At 50.9% G+C, this 21,300-nt stretch overlaps 1 protein-coding gene across 2 annotated transcripts in view; it reads left to right on the top strand.

Moving 5' to 3' along the window:
* The window catches only part of LOC141172202 (protein-arginine deiminase type-1-like), a 138,328-nt gene that overhangs the window by 41,373 nt on the left and 75,655 nt on the right, over positions 1 to 21,300 (top strand). The window lies entirely within an intron of this gene.

The raw sequence follows: 21,300 nt of genomic DNA on the forward strand, positions 1-21,300 counted from the left end.
TCACCGGCAAGATTAGTCCCGGCTTGCGCCTGTCCCACACTCGCCGCTTTCAGGACCGCATTGGCGAAGGAACGCGGACAGCGACTGAACGGGTGACCGAGGTCACCACACAAGTTACACCTAATCCTGCGACAGGCAGCAGCAAGATGACCGAGGTCCCCACACAGTGCGCATTTCTGGGTGGTACACTGCGCACTGAAGTGTGTGGGGCTACCGCACCTGTGACAGACCTTAGGCTGCCCCCGGTAGAAAATCAAGATCCTATCCCTCCCCAAAAAGGTTGAGGAGGGGATATGGGTAACAGTGTTTCCCGAAACCTTCAATCTCACCATGAAGGTCCAGGCCCCTGACCAGATACCATGGTCATCCAGATTCTTTTCGGGAATATTGGTGACCTCTCCGTATCTACTCACCCAGGTGGTAATGTCCATACAGGAAAGCGACTCGTTACTAGTCAGAACGGTCACTTTCCTGACTGAATCTTGGCGAGTTATTGCCAGGGGAAAGAGACCATGCCATTCGGGGCGACTCCGAGCCAGCTCATGGCGAGACCAGAAAAGCTCAAGGCCCTCCGGTCTCACGAAGCTGACATCGAAGTAGGAGGTCCCATAGGGATGGATCAAGGCAAAGATGTCATATGCCGCAAAGCCCATCCCCAGCAGGAGCTCAACCACCTTCGACCTATCAGGACAGGCATCCTTGCTTACCCACTGGAGACGGACCACGTTCCTTCCTTGCTTACCCACTGGAGACGGACCACGTTCCTACGGTTACTCCTCTGCCCCGTTGTCGGCAGAGACCAGACAGTCTCTGCCCCTCTATCTCGGAAGGCTGAAAGACCATGTCTCTCTATCCAGAAAGACAGATCAACCTCCCTCCCCTCTACAGTGATGGAGCTCTCCCCTCTCCTCAGGGCGTCCAGGAGCTGCTGTTGCAAGTCACCATCCCCAGGGCCACCAGACGAGGGCGCACTACTACCCCCAGCACTGACAGCTTCTGAATAGCTTTGGGCTGAACCCCCGCCAATGCTGGGGGGGCAGCGGGACCAGCACCTACTTCCCCCCCACCAACACCAGTGCTGCTCCCACCATTCACTCCAGTACTATTCACACCATTCGCAGGACCATTACTCCCATCGTTCACTCCACTAATACTCACACCATTCGCAGGACCATTACTCCCACCATTCATTACACCACTACCCCCAACATTTGCTACACCACAACTCCCACCATTCCCACAACTCCCAGCATTCATTCCACCACTACCCCCACCATTTGCTACATCATCATTCACTGCACCACTACCCCCACCATTTGCTGCATCATCATTCACTGTACCACTAATTCCACCATTCCTACTACTCTCATCATCTGCTCCACCATTACTCTCACCATCTGCTCCACCATTACTCCCATCATTCACTACACCACTATTTCTATTCTCTTTACTTGTCACCCCATTACCTCTGCTGTTCTCTGCACCTTCCACAGTCACCTCCATTCCTTCCTCCCTTGTGTCTGGTGTCTCTGCACTCACACCTGCTGGGCCGGGGGAGGGGAGCACCTCCAGAGACTCCTTTCCCTGCACCACCACACCCGTTTCCCTTTGGTTGCTGCTGGCTTTCTGCAGGTCGTCTGCTGGAGCGCCCCGCCCCCCTACTGCAGCATTTTGGTCCTTTTTCTGGCCAGACTGTTTTCTCGGCACCTCTGCCCGCCCTGCACCCACAGACTTTGGGGTCTTAGTGTCCTTTTTGGGCGCTGTGGCACACTGCCCCCCTGTCGCAGCAGTGTGCCCAGTGTTCTTTGCTGATGTGTTTTTCACATCCTTCCCTGCCCCCCCAGCCCCGGTGATAACCGGCTTAGCCGCAGAGGGCAGGGTGGGAAACTCCACAGAACTCCCTATGTCCGGCGCTGTGAGTACCTCCACAGCCTCGCCCCCTGCACTGTTCCCCGCACAGATGGCAGCATCGCCGGACGTCCGCCTCCTCTCCCCACCTTGCCTCTGCCTCGAGCCCACTGCAGAGCCCGTGCCTTTAGGTTTGGTGGGGTTTAAACAGAAGGTGGCAGGTGCAACATCAGACATTGGTACATACTTATAACTCACCACCTCCTGTGCAGCTCCTCCGGTCTTCTTCTTCTTCCTCTTCCCTGTCTCCTCCACTGGTTTGTCCTCACCGAAGGAAAACCGCGTCAGGTCCACTGGAGACTCCAGCAGTCGGATCTCCCTCAGCAGTCCTCCTTCCTCCTCCTCCCCCGACACTCCAGCCTCTGCTGTGGGAGTCCTCTGCCCTGCAGGGAGACCACTTGAGCTCCGGCTCTGCCCCTCACTGGCTCCAGCAACTGAGACTCCAGTCACCTCTTCATCCTCCTCCTCCTCTTCACTAAGGACGCCGGCTGGCGGTTCTCCTGAGGTGTTTAACCCCTTCATTTCTGAGAACCGCCGCTGGTTCTTAAACCTCTCCAGGAAGGGACCTGCGCTTTTCTCAATCCCCTCCCGGAGGAGCACTAACCTGACCACCTCGTCTCTGAGGGCTTTAACCCTCTGGGAGGTCGCGGGTCTCTCCTTGTTGGACGCCCGGGTGTTCAGGACCCGGGCCTCCCTCAGCTCCTCTTTCAGCTGGGTTAGTGCTTTGCCGGCGTCCTCGTACTCTCGCAACGTGGCGACCACTCGGGAGGAGAAGGAACTTGTGGACTCGCTGGAGCTCATCTCCCCCCAGGATCTTGCTGGGCTCTTGTTCCTGGGGCCTGGGGTGCCCCGGTCTCCCTCTCTGGGCTGGCGGTGAACAGTCTCGGGGTTGGAGCAGGTGGATGTATTCTTCCTCACCCTTCCCGATCTCCTCACTCCCTCCTGGGCCGGTTGTTGAGGCTCCTTCTCCCCCGCCGGCATAGACCGGGGGATAGGAGGCTAGGAAGCCATGCCGGCCTCCCAGTAAGCCTGCCTCTCCCTGGGGAGAAGAGAGGCAGACGACAACCCTCCTCCTGGAAGTGCTTGAGCTCCACAGACAGCTGCTACTCTCAGCACCACTCCTCCTGTTCTGTGTATATACACTGCACAGTACCACTCCTCCTGTCCTGTATATATACACTGCACAGTACCACTCCTCCTGTCCTGTATATATACACTGCACAGTACCACTCCTCCTGTATATATACACTGCACAGTACCACTTCTCCTGTCCTGTATATACACTGCACAGTACCACTCCTCCTGTCCTGTATATATACACTGCACAGTACCACTCCTCCTGTCCTGTATATATACACTGCACAGTACCACTCCTCCTGTATATATACACTGCACAGTACCACTCCTCCTGTCCTGTATTTATACACTGCACAGTACCACTCCTCCTGTATATATACACTGCACAGTACCACTCCTCCTGTCCTGTATATATACACTGCATAGTACCACTCCTCCTGTATATATACACTGCACAGTACCACTCCTCCAGTATATATACACTGCACAGTACCACTCCTCCTGTCCTGTATATATACACTGGACAGTACCACTCCTCCTGTATATATACACTGCACAGTACCACTCCTCCAGTATATATACACTGCACAGTACCACTCCTCCAGTATATATACACTGCACAGTACCACTCCTCCTGTCCTGTATATATACACTGCACAGTACCACTCCTCCAGTATATATACACTGCACAGTACCACTCCTCCTGTCCTGTAATTATACACTGCACAGTACCACTCCTCCTGTATATATACACTGCACAGTACCACTCCTCCTGTCCTGTATATATACACTGCACAGTACCACTCCTCCTGTCCTGTATATATACACTGCATAGTACAGCTCCTCCTGTATATATACACTGCACAGTACCACTCCTCCTGTATATATACACTGCACAGTACCACTCCTCCAGTATATATACACTGCACAGTACCACTCCTCCAGTATATATACACTGCACAGTACCACTCCTCCTGTCCTGTATATATACACTGCACAGTACCACTCCTCCAGTATATATACACTGCACAGTACCACTCCTCCTGTATATATACACTGCACAGTACAGCTCCTCCTGTATATATACACTGCACAGTACCACTCCTCCAGTATATATACACTGCACAGTACCACTCCTCCTGTATATATACACTGCACAGTACCACTCCTCCTGTATATATACACTGCACAGTACCACTCCTCCAGTATATATACACTGCACAGTACCACTCCTCCAGTATATATACACTGCACAGTACCACTCCTCCTGTCCTGTATATATACACTGCACAGTACCACTCCTCCTGTATATATACACTGCACAGTACCACTCCTCCTGTCCTGTATATACACTGCACAGTACCACTCCTCCTGTCCTGTATTTATACACTGCACAGTACCACTCCTCCTGTATATATACACTGCACAGTACCACTCCTCCTGTCCTGTATATATACACTGCACAGTACCACTCCTCCTGTATATATACACTGCACGGTACCACTCCTCCTGTCCTGTATATATACACTGCACGGTACCACTCCTCCTGTCCTGTATATATACACTGCACAGTACCACTCCTCCTGTATATATACACTGCACGGTACCCCTCCTCCTGTCCTGTATATATACACTGCACAGTACCACACCTCCTGTCCTGTATATATACACTGCACAGTACCACTCCTCCTGTATATATACACTGCACGGTACCCCTCCTCCTGTCCTGTATATATACACTGCACAGTACCACTCCTCCTGTCCTGTATATATACACTGCACAGTACCACACCTCCTGTCCTGTATATATACACTGCACAGTACCACTCCTCCTGTATATATACACTGCACGGTACCCCTCCTCCTGTCCTGTATATATACACTGCACAGTACCACACCTCCTGTCCTGTATATATACACTGCACAGTACCACTCCTCCTGTATATATACACTGCACGGTACCACTCCTCCTGTCCTGTATATATACACTGCACAGTACCACTCCTCCTGTCCTATATATATACACTGCACAGTACCACTCCTCCTGTCCTGTATATATACACTGCACGGTACCACTCCTCCTGTATATATACACTGCAAAGTACCACTCCTCCAGTATATACACTGCACAGTACCACTCCTCCTGTATATATACACTGCACAGTACCACTCCTCCTGTCCTGTATATATACACTGCACAGTACCACACCTCCTGTCCTGTATATATACACTGCACAGTACCACTCCTCCTGTCCTGTATATATACACTGCACGGTACCACTCCTCCTGTATATATACACTGCACGGTACCACTCCTCCTGTCCTGTATATATACACTGCACAGTACCACACCTCCTGTCCTGTATATATACACTGCACAGTACCACACCTCCTGTCCTGTATATATACACTGCACAGTACCACTCCTCCTGTCCTGTATATATACACTGCACAGTACCACTCCTCCTGTCCTGTATATATACACTGCACAGTACCACTCCCCCTCTCCTGTATATATACACTGCACAGCACCACTCCTCCTGCCCTGTATATATACACTGCACAGTACCACTCCTCCTGTCCTGTATATATACACTGCACAGTACCACACCTCCTGTCCTGTATATATACACTGCACAGTACCACTCTTCCTGTATATATACACTGCACAGTACCACTCCTCCTGTATATACACACTGCACAGTACCACTGCTCCTGTCCTGTATATATACACTGCACAGTACCACTCCTCCTGTATATATACACTGCACAGTACCACTCCTCCTGTCCTGTATATATACACTGCACAGTACCACTCCTCCTGTATATATACACTGTACAGTACCACTCCTCCTGTCCTGTATATATACACTGCACAGTACCACTTCTCCTGTCCTGTATATATACACTGCACAGTACCACTCCTCCTGTATATATACACTGTACAGTACCACTCCTCCTGTCCTGTATATATACACTGCACAGTACCACTCCTCCTGTATATATACACTGCACAGTACCACTCCTCCTGTCCTGTATATATACACTGCACAGTACCACTCCTCCTGTCCTGTATATATACACTGCACAGTACCACTCCTCCTGTATATATACACTGCACAGTACCACTCCTCCTGTCCTGTATATATACACTGCACAGTACCACTCCTCCTGTATATATACACTGCACAGTACCACTCCTCCTGTCCTGTATATATACACTGCACAGTACCACTCCTCCTGTATATATACAGTACATGACAGAACAATAATACATTACAGGACACCGAACATAAGAACAAAACAAGACGACAAATCACAGAAAATAGAAACAAAATAAATCCCCCCAGGAATATATATATATATACAGGAAATAACTATTATAAAACCTATAAACCCCCCGGCCCAGCTTCATTCATACTACTATATACAATCCCACACAACGCTCACACCGTCCTATATACACATAAAAGACCGTCCTATATACAAGATTATATACAATAAAACACTAAACCTAATATAACGTATATACAACCGGACACTAACACTAACCTACTGGTCCCACTGCCGGACCTTAGTCACCCCCTTACCGCACCTCATTCACACCACAGAAAACCAAAAATAACAAGATATACAATAGTGACATGGACAATTTTTTTTTTTTTTTTTTTTATATTTTATATTTTTTTTGTAATTTTTAATATATATACATAAAACACAGCCCTACACTAACTATCCCGCCACCCCTGATCCAGCTCTGGCCACAAAGTTCAGGATTACTCCGAGCTAGGATCAGGCCCCAAAGTTTTTCCCCAGGCGGGGCCTGGACCAGGCCAGATCAGTCCTCTTATCACCGCCGATGAAAACCCCCCCAAATCCCCCACCCAACCTAACTAAAACCCCCTATTATACATTATATACAATATATACAGAACACAACCTACACACTCACCATCCAAGGCTCAAGTTCGATGCCGGCAAACCTTCTATTCAGGAGACAGAAATACAAAACAAAAATCTAGGGTGAAAAGACATCAGCCCACCACCAGGATATAGGAGTACTACCGGACTAAGGCACCCTGAAGGAAAAGCCCCTCCAGAGACGGGCCGCCCTCCGGGCACCCAGTCCTTCATACTCCAGAGAACGTACCTTCACCAGGTCACCTAGGATGTTCCTACAGACTTCATCTACATGGAGGATTTTACTCTGCGTCGAGACTAAAACTCGTGCGTTCCACGTGAAATACCTCACCACTGCGCTGACTATGAATAAAGTGTCTCGGTCCCTTCTCCCAAGGTCTCCGAACGCTCCATAGGCCCACCCGGCGTAGGACAGAGTAGCCAGCCGCGGCCAACCAATGGAAGCCCCCACCCTGTTGTACACCTCTGTATTAAAGGGACAATGAAGCAGGAAGTGCTCCATGCTTTCCAGCACGTTAGCACAAGCCTCACGGGGGCAATTCCTGTCCTCGGAGCTCCTGTACTTCAAATTGTCCCTTACATACAGCTTACCATGGAAGCAGCGCCAAGTCAAGTCCCAGTACTTCTCGGGGATCCTGGTAGAATTTAACAAACTCAACCCAACCTCCAGATCCCGACTTGGGCAGTCTTTGAGGGCCAATGGACTCTGAAAATGAGAAAGCAAGACCCTCATATCGAGGAGTTTCCTCGGGAGGGACCTCACCTCCCACATTCCCAGACCCCACCGGCGGATCATTTTCAGAACCGGGGTAACATAAGCCGGGAGATGCCCGTGTGGTGTGCGGAGATCCTTCACTCTTCCCCCTGTCTCCCATTCCTGGAAGAAAGGCTGAAACCATCCCTTGCAGGAGAATACCCACGGAGGAGCCCTCTCTTTCCAGAGGTTTGCCACGTTCAACTTCAAGAAAGTGTTCACTAGGAACACCACGGGGTTCACCATATTCAAACCCCCTAGTCTCCTCGTGCGGTAAGTGACCTCCCGCTTGACTAGGTTCAGTCTGTTCCCCCATAACATCTGGAAGAACAGACTGTAGACCCGTGTCCAGAGAGGCTCTGGCAAGACACAGACGCTGCCCAGGTAGATTAGCAAGGGGAGCAGGAAAGCTTTGCACAGGCCAACCCTTTCCCTCAGGGTCAAAGACCAACCCCTCCATTGGTCCACTCTTTGGGCGACACCTTTGATTCTGCCTTCCCAGTTTTTCGTGGGGTAATCACCCTGGCCGAATTCGATGCCCAGGACTTTGGCATGTTCTTGGGGTTCGGGGAGGGTGTCCGGAAGATCAAACCCGGGATCTCCGCCTCCCAGCCAGAGACTCTCACACTTATCCTGGCTGACCTTGGACCCGGATGCCTCCGAGTAGCGCTCCACTTCTGACATCACCGCTGCTGCCTCCTCTTGCGAAGAAACAAAGACGGTGACATCGTCCGCGTAGGCCACCACCCTCAGGATAGTCTCCGGTGCCGCCCCGCCCATCCGCACCCCCGCCAACGGTCTACAATCGATCCTTCTGAGGAAGGGATCGATCGCAAACGCGTAAAGCAAAGGGCTAAGAGGACAGCCCTGACGGACACCGGATCCTACCCCAAAAGGTCGTCCAATGCACCCATTCACCAGAGGGAAAGTCTCAGCCCCTGCATACAAGGTCTTAAGCCAGTCCACAAACCCTCCAGGCAGACCATACCTCAAAAGAGTGGACCAGAGGTACTCGTGGTTAACCCGATCAAAGGCTTTTGCCTGATCCAGGGTCAGCAAGAACCCCTTCCAGAGGCCCGCCCTGCCTTGCTCCACGGCCTCTCGGACACCTAGAACAGCACTAAAAGTGCTACGGCCAGGAACGCAACAGTGCTGAACCTCCGAAAGGAGCCGGAGTGCAAACTTCACCAGCCTGTTGAAAAGTATCTTAGCCAAAATCTTCCTGTCCACATTGAGAAGTGCCATGGGACGCCAGTTCTCAATGCGTGACGGATCCTTACCCTTTGACAAAATGATCAAAGCTGACCTCCTTAATGATCTCGGCAGAGTGCCCGAGGAGAGACACTCGTTAAACACCTGAGTCAAGAGGGGGACCAAAGAGTCCCTAAAGGTCCTAAAGAACTCGGATGTTAAGCCATCCGGACCTGGCGACTTTTTGGGCCTAAGCCCATCGATCGCCAGTCTCACTTCCTCTTCTTTGATCGCTTCTGCCAAATCGCCCAGCGAGAGGTCAGCCCCTGGCTCAGGAACAGATTCAGCCAGGAAAGCCGACATCCCGTCACGATCAAGCTCCCTCCTTCCCAAGAGGTGCGAGTAGTAGGAACTGACAACCTCCAAGATCCCTGATCTGGACCTTCTCAGGGACCCCGTACTGTCCACCAGCCCCGTCACTATCTTACTATTCACTGACATCTTACAGTTTCTGTAAGGGTCGGGCGAGCAGTACTTCCCGTAGTCCCTCTCGAAAACCAAAGATGCGTGCCTATCGTACTGACACCTCTTCAGCAAGGACTTCACTCTGGAGATCTCCTCGCGGCTACCTCCAGTCGAGACAAGATGCTCGAGTTTCCTCCTCAGGCTCTGATACAGGCGATCCCTGTTCAGGCTTCTGAGGTTCGAGAGCTGCTGGAAAAATCTCGCCACCCGATGTTTGAACATCTCCCACCACTCCGACTTAGTGTTACTTAGGCCCAGCAATGGTACCTGGCTCTGAAAGAATTCCTCAAAAGACCGTCTTACAGCTTCTTCCTCAAGGAGTGATGAATTCAGCTTCCAATAGCCTCTTCCCATCCGAGGAGTCTCTGTAACGTTGAGAGAAAACATAATCAAACAGTGATCGGAGAACTCCACCTCCACAACCGACAACGGCGAAGAGACGGCCTCCTCCTTCAAATAAAACCTATCTAGCCTAGACCTGCACTGACTACCTCTAAAAAAGGTGAATCCCGTGTCGCCCGGGTTGTGCCGGATGTGGACATCCACCAGGCGAGCCTCACTCACTATCCTGTTTAACGTGACGCAGTCATAAGCCAGCCGGTCTCCGGAACCTCCTCTATCACAGGATCTCGTGACATTGTTGAAATCCCCTCCGAAGACCACCTGCCGACTCGAAAATAAAAAAGGTTTGATCTTCAGGAAGAGACATTTGCGGTCCCACTTGGACTGGGAACCATAGATGTTAATGAGCCGAAGCTCTTGTCCCCCCATGGAGACATCTAGGATCAAGCATCTCCCCATTTCTAATTCGATCACTCGTCTGCATTCAACCGCTGCGGTCTTAAAAAGGACCGCCACCCCGCTATACGGCTCGGCCGCAAGAGACCAGTAGGAGGGCCCATGCCTCCACTCCCGCCTTGCTTTATGCAAGGTTGATATATCGGTCAACCTGGTCTCCTGCAAAAACAAAATGTCGGCGTCAAGTTGGCCGAGAAAATGAAAGGCCGTGTACCTTGCCGCATCTGACTTTATGCTGCAAACATTAATAGTTGCCAGCGTCAACGGGGTGGGTGCCGCCATCATGATTGATTGAATTAGATAGCCTTTTTCTTCCCACCACTGACAGTCCCAACCTCTTCCTCTGATAATGACGGGTTTTTAGTGCGCTTAAGACAAACAGATTCATCCATTCTCTCCTTACATAGATTCTTGCCCTCGTCTGGTGGTCCTGGGTTAGTCATCCCCCCAGAGGGCTTTGTATTTGCCCCCCGAGAGGAAGACCCAGCCATCTCCTGAGCCCCAACCACCTTGTCCGCAACCTCCGGCCCCGGGTCCCCACTTCCCCCCTCCAGAGGGAGGTCCTGGAGAGCCCCGAACCGGTTGGAGAGATCCACCAGAGGGGGGGCGGCTGAACCCTCCAATGGCGCTTGGATCATGGCCAGAGAGTCAGAGGGGTCGCACTCCAAAGAGGCAGCTCGAGACCTGGTCCCCCTCCTACCTCTGGCCGTTTTTCTGTTACCCTTTTTCTTTTTCTCTGACCACTCCCCCTCTCCCTCATCTAGACTGTCACCAGAAGAGGGTTCCTGGGAAGACGTGGCGTCCTCTCGCTCTTCCCTTTCAAGTCTCTTGACTTCCTCGCTCAATTCACTGTCTTTAGGATCCTCAGCTGCAAGTGAAGTACCTGGGTCAGAGTTTAGGGACATTACTCCCTGCCCCCTGTCCCCACGGCGCTTCTCCTGCCGCCTGATGGTGGATGGCGGCAGCTTGCTCCTCACCGGATCCCTGCCTCCCCCGCCCCTACTGGTCCCTTCACCGGCAAGATTAGTCCCGGCTTGCGCCTGTCCCACACTCGCAGCTTTCAGGACCGCATTGGCGAAGGAACGCGGACAGCGACTGAACGGGTGACCGAGGTCACCACACAAGTTACACCTAATCCTGCGACAGGCAGCAGCAAGATGACCGAGGTCCCCACACAGTGCGCATTTCTGGGTGGTACACTGCGCACTGAAGTGTGTGGGGCTACCGCACCTGTGACAGACCTTAGGCTGCCCCCGGTAGAAAATCAAGATCCTATCCCTCCCCAAAAAGGTTGAGGAGGGGATATGGGTAACAGTGTTTCCCGAAACCTTCAATCTCACCATGAAGGTCCAGGCCCCTGACCAGATACCATGGTCATCCAGATTCTTTTCGGGAATATTGGTGACCTCTCCGTATCTACTCACCCAGGTGGTAATGTCCATACAGGAAAGCGACTCGTTACTAGTCAGAACGGTCACTTTCCTGACTGAATCTTGGCGAGTTATTGCCAGGGGAAAGAGACTATGCCATTCGGGGCGACTCTGAGCCAGCTCATGGCGAGACCAGAAAAGCTCAAGGCCCTCCGGTCTCACGAAGCTGACATCGAAGTAGGAGGTCCCGTAGGGATGGATCAAGGCAAAGATGTCATATGCCGCAAAGCCCATCCCCAGCAGGAGCTCAACCACCTTCGACCTATCAGGACAGGCATCCTTGCTTACCCACTGGAGACGGACCACGTTCCTACGGTTACTCCTCTGCCCCGTTGTCGGCAGAGACCAGACAGTCTCTGCCCCTCTATCTCGGAAGGCTGAAAGACCATGTCTCTCTATCCAGAAAGACAGATCAACCTCCCTCCCCTCTACAGTGATGGAGCTCTCCCCTCTCCTCAGGGCGTCCAGGAGCTGCTGTTGCAAGTCACCATCCCCAGGGCCACCAGACGAGGGCGCACTACTACCCCCAGCACTGACAGCTTCTGAATAGCTTTGGGCTGAAGCCCCCGCCAATGCTGGGGGGGCAGCGGGACCAGCACCTACTTCCCCCCCACCAACACCAGTGCTGCTCCCACCATTCACTCCAGTACTATTCACACCATTCGCAGGACCATTACTCCCATCGTTCACTCCACTACTACTCACACCATTCGCAGGACCATTACTCCCACCATTCATTACACCACTACCCCCAACATTTGCTACACCACAACTCCCACCATTCCCACAACTCCCAGCATTCATTCCACCACTACCCCCACCATTTGCTACATCATCATTCACTGCACCACTACCCCCACCATTTGCTGCATCATCATTCACTGTACCACTAATTCCACCATTCCTACTACTCTCATCATCTGCTCCACCATTACTCTCACCATCTGCTCCACCATTACTCCCATCATTCACTACACCACTATTTCTATTCTCTTTACTTGTCACCCCATTACCTCTGCTGTTCTCTGCACCTTCCACAGTCACCTCCATTCCTTCCTCCCTTGTGTCTGGTGTCTCTGCACTCACACCTGCTGGGCCGGGGGAGGGGAGCACTTCCAGAGACTCCTTTCCCTGCAGCACCACACCCGTTTCCCTTTGGTTGCTGCTGGCTTTCTGCAGGTCGTCTGCTGGAGCGCCCCGCCCCCCTACTGCAGCATTTTGGTCCTTGTGCTGGGCAGACTGTTTTCTCGGCACCTCTGCCCGCCCTGCACCCACAGACTTTGGGGTCTTAGTGTCCTTTTTGGGCGCTGGGGCACACTGCCCCCCTGTCGCAGCAGTGTGCCCAGTGTTCTTTGCTGATGTGTTTTTCACATCCTTCCCTGCCCCCCCAGCCCCGGTGATAACCGGCTTAGCCGCAGAGGGCAGGGTGGGAAACTCCACAGAACTCCCTATGTCCGGCGCTGTGAGTACCTCCACAGCCTCGCCCCCTGCACTGTTCCCCGCACAGATGGCAGCATCGCCGGACGTCCTCCTCCTCTCCCCACCTTGCCTCTGCCTCGAGCCCACTGCAGAGCCCGTGCCTTTAGGTTTGGTGGGGTTTAAACAGAAGGTGGCAGGTGCAACATCAGACATTGGTACATACTTATAACTCACCACCTCCTGTGCAGCTCCTCCGGTCTTCTTCTTCTTCCTCTTCCCTGTCTCCTCCACTGGTTTGTCCTCACCGAAGGAAAACCGCGTCAGGTCCACTGGAGACTCCAGCAGTCGGATCTCCCTCAGCAGTCCTCCTTCCTCCTCCTCCCCCGACACTCCAGCCTCTGCTGTGGGAGTCCTCTGCCCTGCAGGGAGACCACTTGAGCTCCGGCTCTGCCCCTCACTGGCTCCAGCAACTGAGACTCCAGTCACCTCTTCATCCTCCTCCTCCTCTTCACTAAGGACGCCGGCTGGCGGTTCTCCTGAGGTGTTTAACCCCTTCATTTCTGAGAACCGCCGCTGGTTCTTAAACCTCTCCAGGAAGGGACCTGCGCTTTTCTCAATCCCCTCCCGGAGGAGCACTAACCTGACCACCTCGTCTCTGAGGGCTTTAACCCTCTGGGAGGTCGCGGGTCTCTCCTTGTTGGACGCCCGGGTGTTCAGGACCCGGGCCTCCCTCAGCTCCTCTTTCAGCTGGGTTAGTGCTTTGCCGGCGTCCTCGTACTCTCGCAACGTGGAGACCACTCGGGAGGAGAAGGAACTTGTGGACTCGCTGGAGCTCATCTCCCCCCAGGATCTTGCTGGGCTCTTGTTCCTGGGGCCTGGGGTGCCCCGGTCTCCCTCTCTGGGCTGGCGGTGAACAGTCTCGGGGTTGGAGCAGGTGGATGTATTCTTCCTCACCCTTCCCGATCTCCTCACTCCCTCCTGGGCCGGTTGTTGAGGCTCCTTCTCCCCCGCCGGCATAGACCGGGGGATAGGAGGCTGGGAAGCCATGCCGGCCTCCCAGTAAGCCTGCCTCTCCCTGGGGAGAAGAGAGGCAGACGACAACCCTCCTCCTGGAAGTGCTTGAGCTCCACAGACAGCTGCTACTCTCAGCACCACTCCTCCTGTCCTGTGTATATACACTGTACAGTACCACTCCTCCTGTATATATACACTGCACAGTACCACTCCTCCTGTATATATACACTGCACAGTACCACTCCTCCTGTATATATACACTGCACAGTACCACTCCTCCTGTCCTGTATATATACACTGCACAGTACCACTCCTCCTGTATATATACACTGCACAGTACCACTCCTCCTGTCCTGTATATATACACTGCACAGTACCACTCCTCCTGTATATATACACTGCACAGTACCACTCCTCCTGTCCTGTATATATACACTGCACAGTACCTCTCCTCCTGTCCTGTATATATACACTGCACAGTACCACTCCTCCTGTATATATACACTGCACAGTACCACTCCTCCTGTCCTGTATATATACACTGCACAGTACCACTCCTCCTGTATATATACACTGCACAGTACCACTCCTCCTGTCCTGTATATATACACTGCACAGTACCTCTCCTCCTGTCCTGTATATATACACTGCACAGTACCACTCCTCCTGTATATATACACTGCACAGTACCACTCCTCCTGTCCTGTATGTAATGTGGTGCAGGGTGGTAGCCGGGGGTGAGGCACTCGTCTCCTGCGCCCCGACACATTACATGGGATTGAGGGTCCTGGCTGGGTGTGTGGACTTGTTTTGTGAGGGTACTACCCCTGTACAGGCCGCATGTAACCGTTGTTGCTGGTTGGTCAGGACCAGATGTTTCACAGTTTAATGAGGGAGACCACCGTTCAAAAATAAACTCTTTACTGAATGGGGATTTGGTGGGGATCATATACAGGACATAGCGGCACAAAGTCTTATGGCCGTTTCCTTTCCCCAGTTTCCTTCCTTCCTCTTCCCTCGTGCTCTGTGTCCGCTGTTTCTCACGACTTCACCACAACTCTACAGTCCTGATTAACAAGAGTCCTTTAGTTGTCTTGCGGTCCCGTGTCCTCCTTTCCCTTTTAGGGTGCCAGTATGGCCAATAATGCTGGTGCTCTAGAATTCCTGCCCGGGACACTTTACTCGTCCTACGGATCAGTCCTGTTCAGGCCCGTTACCTTCCAGTGTTATAAGCTCGGGGTCTCGCGGCACGGTGGACCCGTTACTCTGTCTCTGTCACTTCTGCTCCGGATCTTGCTATCCCTTCTATCCGGTCTCCTCTCACTTAGGTTCACCCCAGAATACAGCACTGCTCACCCTGGACCTGTAGACCCTCTCACTGTGCACTCTAGGCCCTATCTGACTCTCTGACAGCAAAACTGTCACTTTCCCTGCAACTCAGCCCCTCCCATTCTGGGCTAGTCCCAAATATTAACTTCAAATGTTCCTATGGTCAGACTACACACACCATTAAGACATCCCACTATTCACATTATATATTATATTTCACGTTCCACCACATAACTGTAAACGTGTTTCTTTTAGAGCATGTCCACATCCTTACACGTACAATGGGTATTACTCCCCGTATCCGGTAATTACAGGTTTCTTACATAAATCATCGGGGTTTACGACATATAAATACTTTCATTGTGCTGCAGTCGCTTGTTGCTTCCTATGATCCGCAGATCTGGCGGTTTTATAGATGTGGGGGAGGGGTGCGGACGGAGGACATGATGGCGGCTCCTTGTTGTCGCTCTCGGTTTTCAAAATTTATAGAAATGACTGAAAAATAATGAAGAACCGGAAGCAGGGCAGGTCCCAGCGTGCGAAACTGTATCTAATCCTGTGTGATACCGTCTACTGAGCCGTGTATCTAATCCTCTCCTGTGTGATACTGTCTGCTGAGCCGTGTATCTAATCCTCTCCTGTGTGACACTGTCTGCTGAGCCGTGTATCTAATCCTCTCCTGTGTGATACTGTCTGCTGAGCCGTGTATCTAATCCTCTCCTGTGTGATACCATCTGCTGAGCCGTGTATCTAATCCTCTCCTGTGTGATACTGTCTGCTGAGCCTGTATCTAATCCTATCCTGTGTGATACCGTCTGCTGAGCCGTGTATCTAATCCTCTCCTGTGTGATACTGTCTGCTGAGCCGTGTATCTAATCCTCTCCTGTGTGATACTGTCTGCTGAGCCGTGTATCTAATCCTCTCCTGTGTGATACTGTCTGCTGAGCCGTGTATCTAATCCTATCCTGTGTGATACTGTCTGCTGAGCCGTGTATCTAATCCTATCCTGTCTGATACTGTCTGCTGAGCCTGTATCTAATCCTATCCTGTGTGATACCGTCTGCTGAGCCGTGTATCTAATCCTCTCCTGTGTGATACTGTCTGCTGAGCAGTGTATCTAATCCTCTCCTGTGTGATACTGTCTGCTGAGCTGTGTATCTAATCCTCTCCTGTGTGATACTGTCTGCTGAGCTGTGTATCTAATCCTCTCCTGTGTGATACTGTCTGCTGAGCAGTGTATCTAATCCTCTCCTGTGTGATACTGTCTGCTGAGCTGTGTATCTAATCCTCTCCTGTGTGATACTGTCTGCTGAGCAGTGTATCTAATCCTATCCTGTGTGATACTGTCTGCTGAGCAGTGTATCTAATCCTCTCCTGTGTGATACTGTCTGCTGAGCTGTGTATCTAATCCTCTCCTGTGTGATACTGTCTGCTGAGCTGTGTATCTAATCCTCTCCTGTGTGATACTGTCTGCTGAGCAGTGTATCTAATCCTCTCCTGTGTGATACTGTCTGCTGAGCAGTGTATCTAATCCTCTCCTGTGTGATACTGTCTGCTGAGCCGTGTATCTAATCCTCTCCTGTGTGATACTGTCTGCTGAGCCATGTATCTAATCCTCTCCTGTGTGATACTGTCTGCTGAGCCGTGTATCTAATCCTCTCCTGTGTGATACTGTCTGCTGAGCCATGTATCTAATCCTCTCCTGTGTGATACTGTCTGCTGAGCCATGTATCTAATCCTCTCCTGTGTGATACTGTCTGCTGAGCCATGTATCTAATCCTCTCCTGTGTGATACTGTCTGCTGAGCCGTGTATCTAATCCTATCCTGTGTGATACTGTCTGCTGAGCCGTGTATCTAATCCTCTCCTGTGTGATACTGTCTGCTGAGCCGTGTATCTAATCCTATCCTGTGTGATACTGTCTACTGAGCCGTGTATCTAATCCTCTCCTGTGTGATACTGTCTGCTGAGCCGTGTATCTAATCCTATCCTGTGTGATACTGTCTTCTGAGCCGTGTATCTAATCCTCTCCTGTGTGATACTGTCTGCTGAGCCGTGTATCTAATCCTATCCTGTGTGATACTGTCTACTGAGCCGTGTATCTAATCCTCTCCTGTGTGATACTGTCTACTGAGCCGTGTATCTAATCCTCTCCTGTGTGATACTGTCTGCTGAGCCGTGTATCTAATCCTCTCCTGTGTGATACTGTCTTCTGAGCCGTGTATCTAATCCTCTCCTGTGTGATACTGTCTGCTGAGCCGTGTACCTAATCCTCTTCTGTGTGATACCGTCTGCTGAGCCGTGTATCTAATCCTCTCCTGTGTGATACTGTCTGCTGAGCCGTGTATCTAATCCTATCCTGTGTGATACTGTCTGCTGAGCCGTGTATCTAATCCTATCCTGTGTGATACCGTCTGCTGAGCTGTGTATCTAATCCTATCCTGTGTGATACTGTCTGCTGAGCCGTGTATCTAATCCTCTCCTGTGTGATACCGTCTGCTGAGTCGTGTATCTAATCCTCTCCTGTGTGATACTGTCTGCTGAGCTGTGTATCTAATCCTATCCTGTGTGATACCGTCTGCTGAGCTGTGTATCTAATCCTCTCCTGTGTGATACTGTCTGCTGAGCTGTGTATCTAATCCTATCCTGTGTGATACCGTCTGCTGAGCTGTGTATCTAATCCTCTCCTGTGTGATACCGTCTGCTGAGTCGTGTATCTAATCCTATCCTGTGTGATACTGTCTGCTGAGCCGTGTATCTAATCCTATCTTGTGTGATACTGTCTGCTGAGCCGTGTATCTAATCCTATCCTGTGTGATACTGTCTGCGGAGCCGTGTATCTAATCCTATCCTGTGTGATACTGTCTGCTGAGCCGTGTATCTAATCCTCTCCTGTGTGATACTGTCTGCTGAGCCATGTATCTAATCCTATCCTGTGTGATACCGTCTACTGAGCCGTGTATCTAATCCTCTCCTGTGTGATACCGTCTACTGAGCCGTGTATCTAATCCTATCCTGTGTGATACCGTCTACTGAGCCGTGTATCTAATCCTATCCTGTGTGATACTGTCTACTGAGCCGTGTATCTAATCCTATCCTGTGTGATACTGTCTGCTGAGCCGTGTATCTAATCCTCTCCTGTGTGATACTGTCTGCTGAGCCGTGTATCTAATCCTATCCTGTGTGATACCGTCTACTGAGCCGTGTATCTAATCCTATCCTGTGTGATACCGTCTGCTGAGCCGTGTATCTAATCCTCTCCTGTGTGATACTGTCTACTGAGCCGTGTATCTAATCCTCTCCTGTGTGATACCGTCTACTGAGCCGTGTATCTAATCCTATCCTGTGTGATACTGTCTACTGAGCCGTGTATCTAATCCTCTCCTGTGTGATACTGTCTGCTGAGCCGTGTATCTAATCCTCTCCTGTGTGATATTGTCTGCTGAGCCGTGTATCTAATCCTATCCTGTGTGATACCGTCTACTGAGCCGTGTATCTAATCCTATCCTGTGTGATACCGTCTACTGAGCCGTGTATCTAATCCTATCCTGTGTGATACCGTCTACTGAGCCGTGTATATAATCCTATCCTGTGTGATACTGTCTACTGAGCCGTGTATCTAATCCTCTCCTGTGTGATACTGTCTGCTGAGCCGTGTATCTAATCCTCTCCTGTGTGATACTGTCTGCTGAGCCGTGTATCTAATCCTCTCCTGTGTGATACTGTCTGCTGAGCCGTGTATCTAATCCTATCCTGTGTCATACTGTCTGATGAGCCATGTATCTAATCCTCTCCTGTGTGATACTGACTGCTGAGCTGTGTATCTAATCCTATCCTGTGTGATACTGTCTGCTGAGCCGTGTATCTAATCCTCTCCTGTGTGATACTGTCTGCTGAGCCGTGTATCTAATCCTATCCTGTGTGATACTGTCTGCTGAGCCGTGTATCTAATCCTCTCCTGTGTGATACTGTCTGCTGAGCCGTGTATCTAATCCTCTCCTGTGTGATATTGTCTGCTGAGTCGTGTATCTAATCCTCTCCTGTGTGATACTGTCTGCTGAGCCGTGTATCTAATCCTCTCCTGTGTGATACTGTCTGCTGAGCCGTGTATCTAATCCTCTCCTGTGTGATATTGTCTGCTGAGCCGTGTATCTAATCCTCTCCTGTGTGATACTGACTGCTGAGCTGTGTATCTAATCCTATCCTGTGTGATACTGTCTGCTGAGCCGTGTATCTAATCCTCTCCTGTGTGATACTGTCTGCTGAGCCGTGTATCTAATCCTCTCCTGTGTGATACTGTCTGCTGAGCCGTGTATCTAATCCTATCCTGTGTCATACTGTCTGATGAGCCATGTATCTAATCCTCTCCTGTGTGATACTGACTGCTGAGCTGTGTATCTAATCCTATCCTGTGTGATACTGTCTGCTGAGCCGTGTATCTAATCCTCTCCTGTGTGATACTGTCTGCTGAGCCGTGTATCTAATCCTATCCTGTGTGATACTGTCTGCTGAGCCGTGTATCTAATCCTCTCCTGTGTGATACTGTCTGCTGAGCCGTGTATCTAATCCTCTCCTGTGTGATATTGTCTGCTGAGTCGTGTATCTAATCCTCTCCTGTGTGATACTGTCTGCTGAGCCGTGTATCTAATCCTCTCCTGTGTGATACTGTCTGCTGAGCCGTGTATCTAATCCTCTCCTGTGTGATATTGTCTGCTGAGCCGTGTATCTAATCCTCTCCTGTGTGATACTGACTGCTGAGCTGTGTATCTAATCCTATCCTGTGTGATACTGTCTGCTGAGCCGTGTATCTAATCCTCTCCTGTGTGATACTGTCTGCTGAGCCGTGTATCTAATCCTCTCCTGTGTGATACTGTCTGCTGAGCCGTGTATCTAATCCTCTCCTGTGTGATATTGTCTGCTGAGCCGTGTATCTAATCCTCTCCTGTGTGATACTGTCTGCTGAGCCGTGTATCTAATCCTCTCCTGTGTGATACTGACTGCTGAGCTGTGTATCTAATCCTATCCTGTGTGATACTGTCTGCTGAGCCGTGTATCTAATCCTCTCCTGTGTGATACTGTCTGCTGAGCCGTGTATCTAATCCTATCCTGTGTGATACTGTCTGCTGAGCCGTGTATCTAATCCTCTCCTGTGTGATACTGTCTGCTGGGCCGTGTATCTAATCCTATCCTGTGTGATACTGACTGCTGAGCTGTGTATCTAATCCTATCCTGTGTGATACTGTCTGCTGAGCAGTGTATCTAATCCTCTCCTGTGTGATACTGTCTGCTGAGCCGTGTATCTAATCCTCTCCTGTGTGATACTGTGTGCTGAGCCGTGTATCTAATCCTCTCCTGTGTGATACTGTCAGCTGAGCCGTGTATCTAATCCTATCCTGTGTGATACTGTCTGCTGAGCCGTGTATCTAATCCTCTCCTGTGTGATACCGTCTGCTGAGCTGTGTATCTAATCCTATCCTGTGTGATACCGTCTGCTGAGCTGTGTATCTAATCCTCTCCTGTGTGATACTGTGTGCTGAGCCGTGTATCTAATCCTCTCCTGTGTGATACTGTCAGCTGAGCCGTGTATCTAATCCTCTCCTGTGTGATACTGTCTGCTGAGCCGTGTATCTAATCCTCTCCTGTGTGATACTGTCAGCTGAGCCGTGTATCTAATCCTATCCTGTGTGATACTTTCTGCTGAGCCATGTATCTAATCCTCTCCTGTGTGATACTGTCTGCTGAGCCGTGTATCTAATCCTATCCTGTGTGATACTTTCTGCTGAGCCATGTATCTAATCCTCTCCTGTGTGATACTGTCTGCTGAGCTGTGTATCTAATCCTATCCTGTGTGATACTGTCTGCTGAGCCGTGTATCTAATCCTCTCCTGTGTGATACTTTCTGCTGAGCCGTGTATCTAATCCTCTCCTTTGTGAT

The sequence above is a fragment of the Phyllobates terribilis genome, unplaced genomic scaffold (assembly GCF_046119375.1).
Source record: "Phyllobates terribilis strain yellow unplaced genomic scaffold, ASM4611937v1 Scaffold_12__6_contigs__length_324123572, whole genome shotgun sequence".
Taxonomy (NCBI): domain Eukaryota; kingdom Metazoa; phylum Chordata; class Amphibia; order Anura; family Dendrobatidae; genus Phyllobates; species Phyllobates terribilis.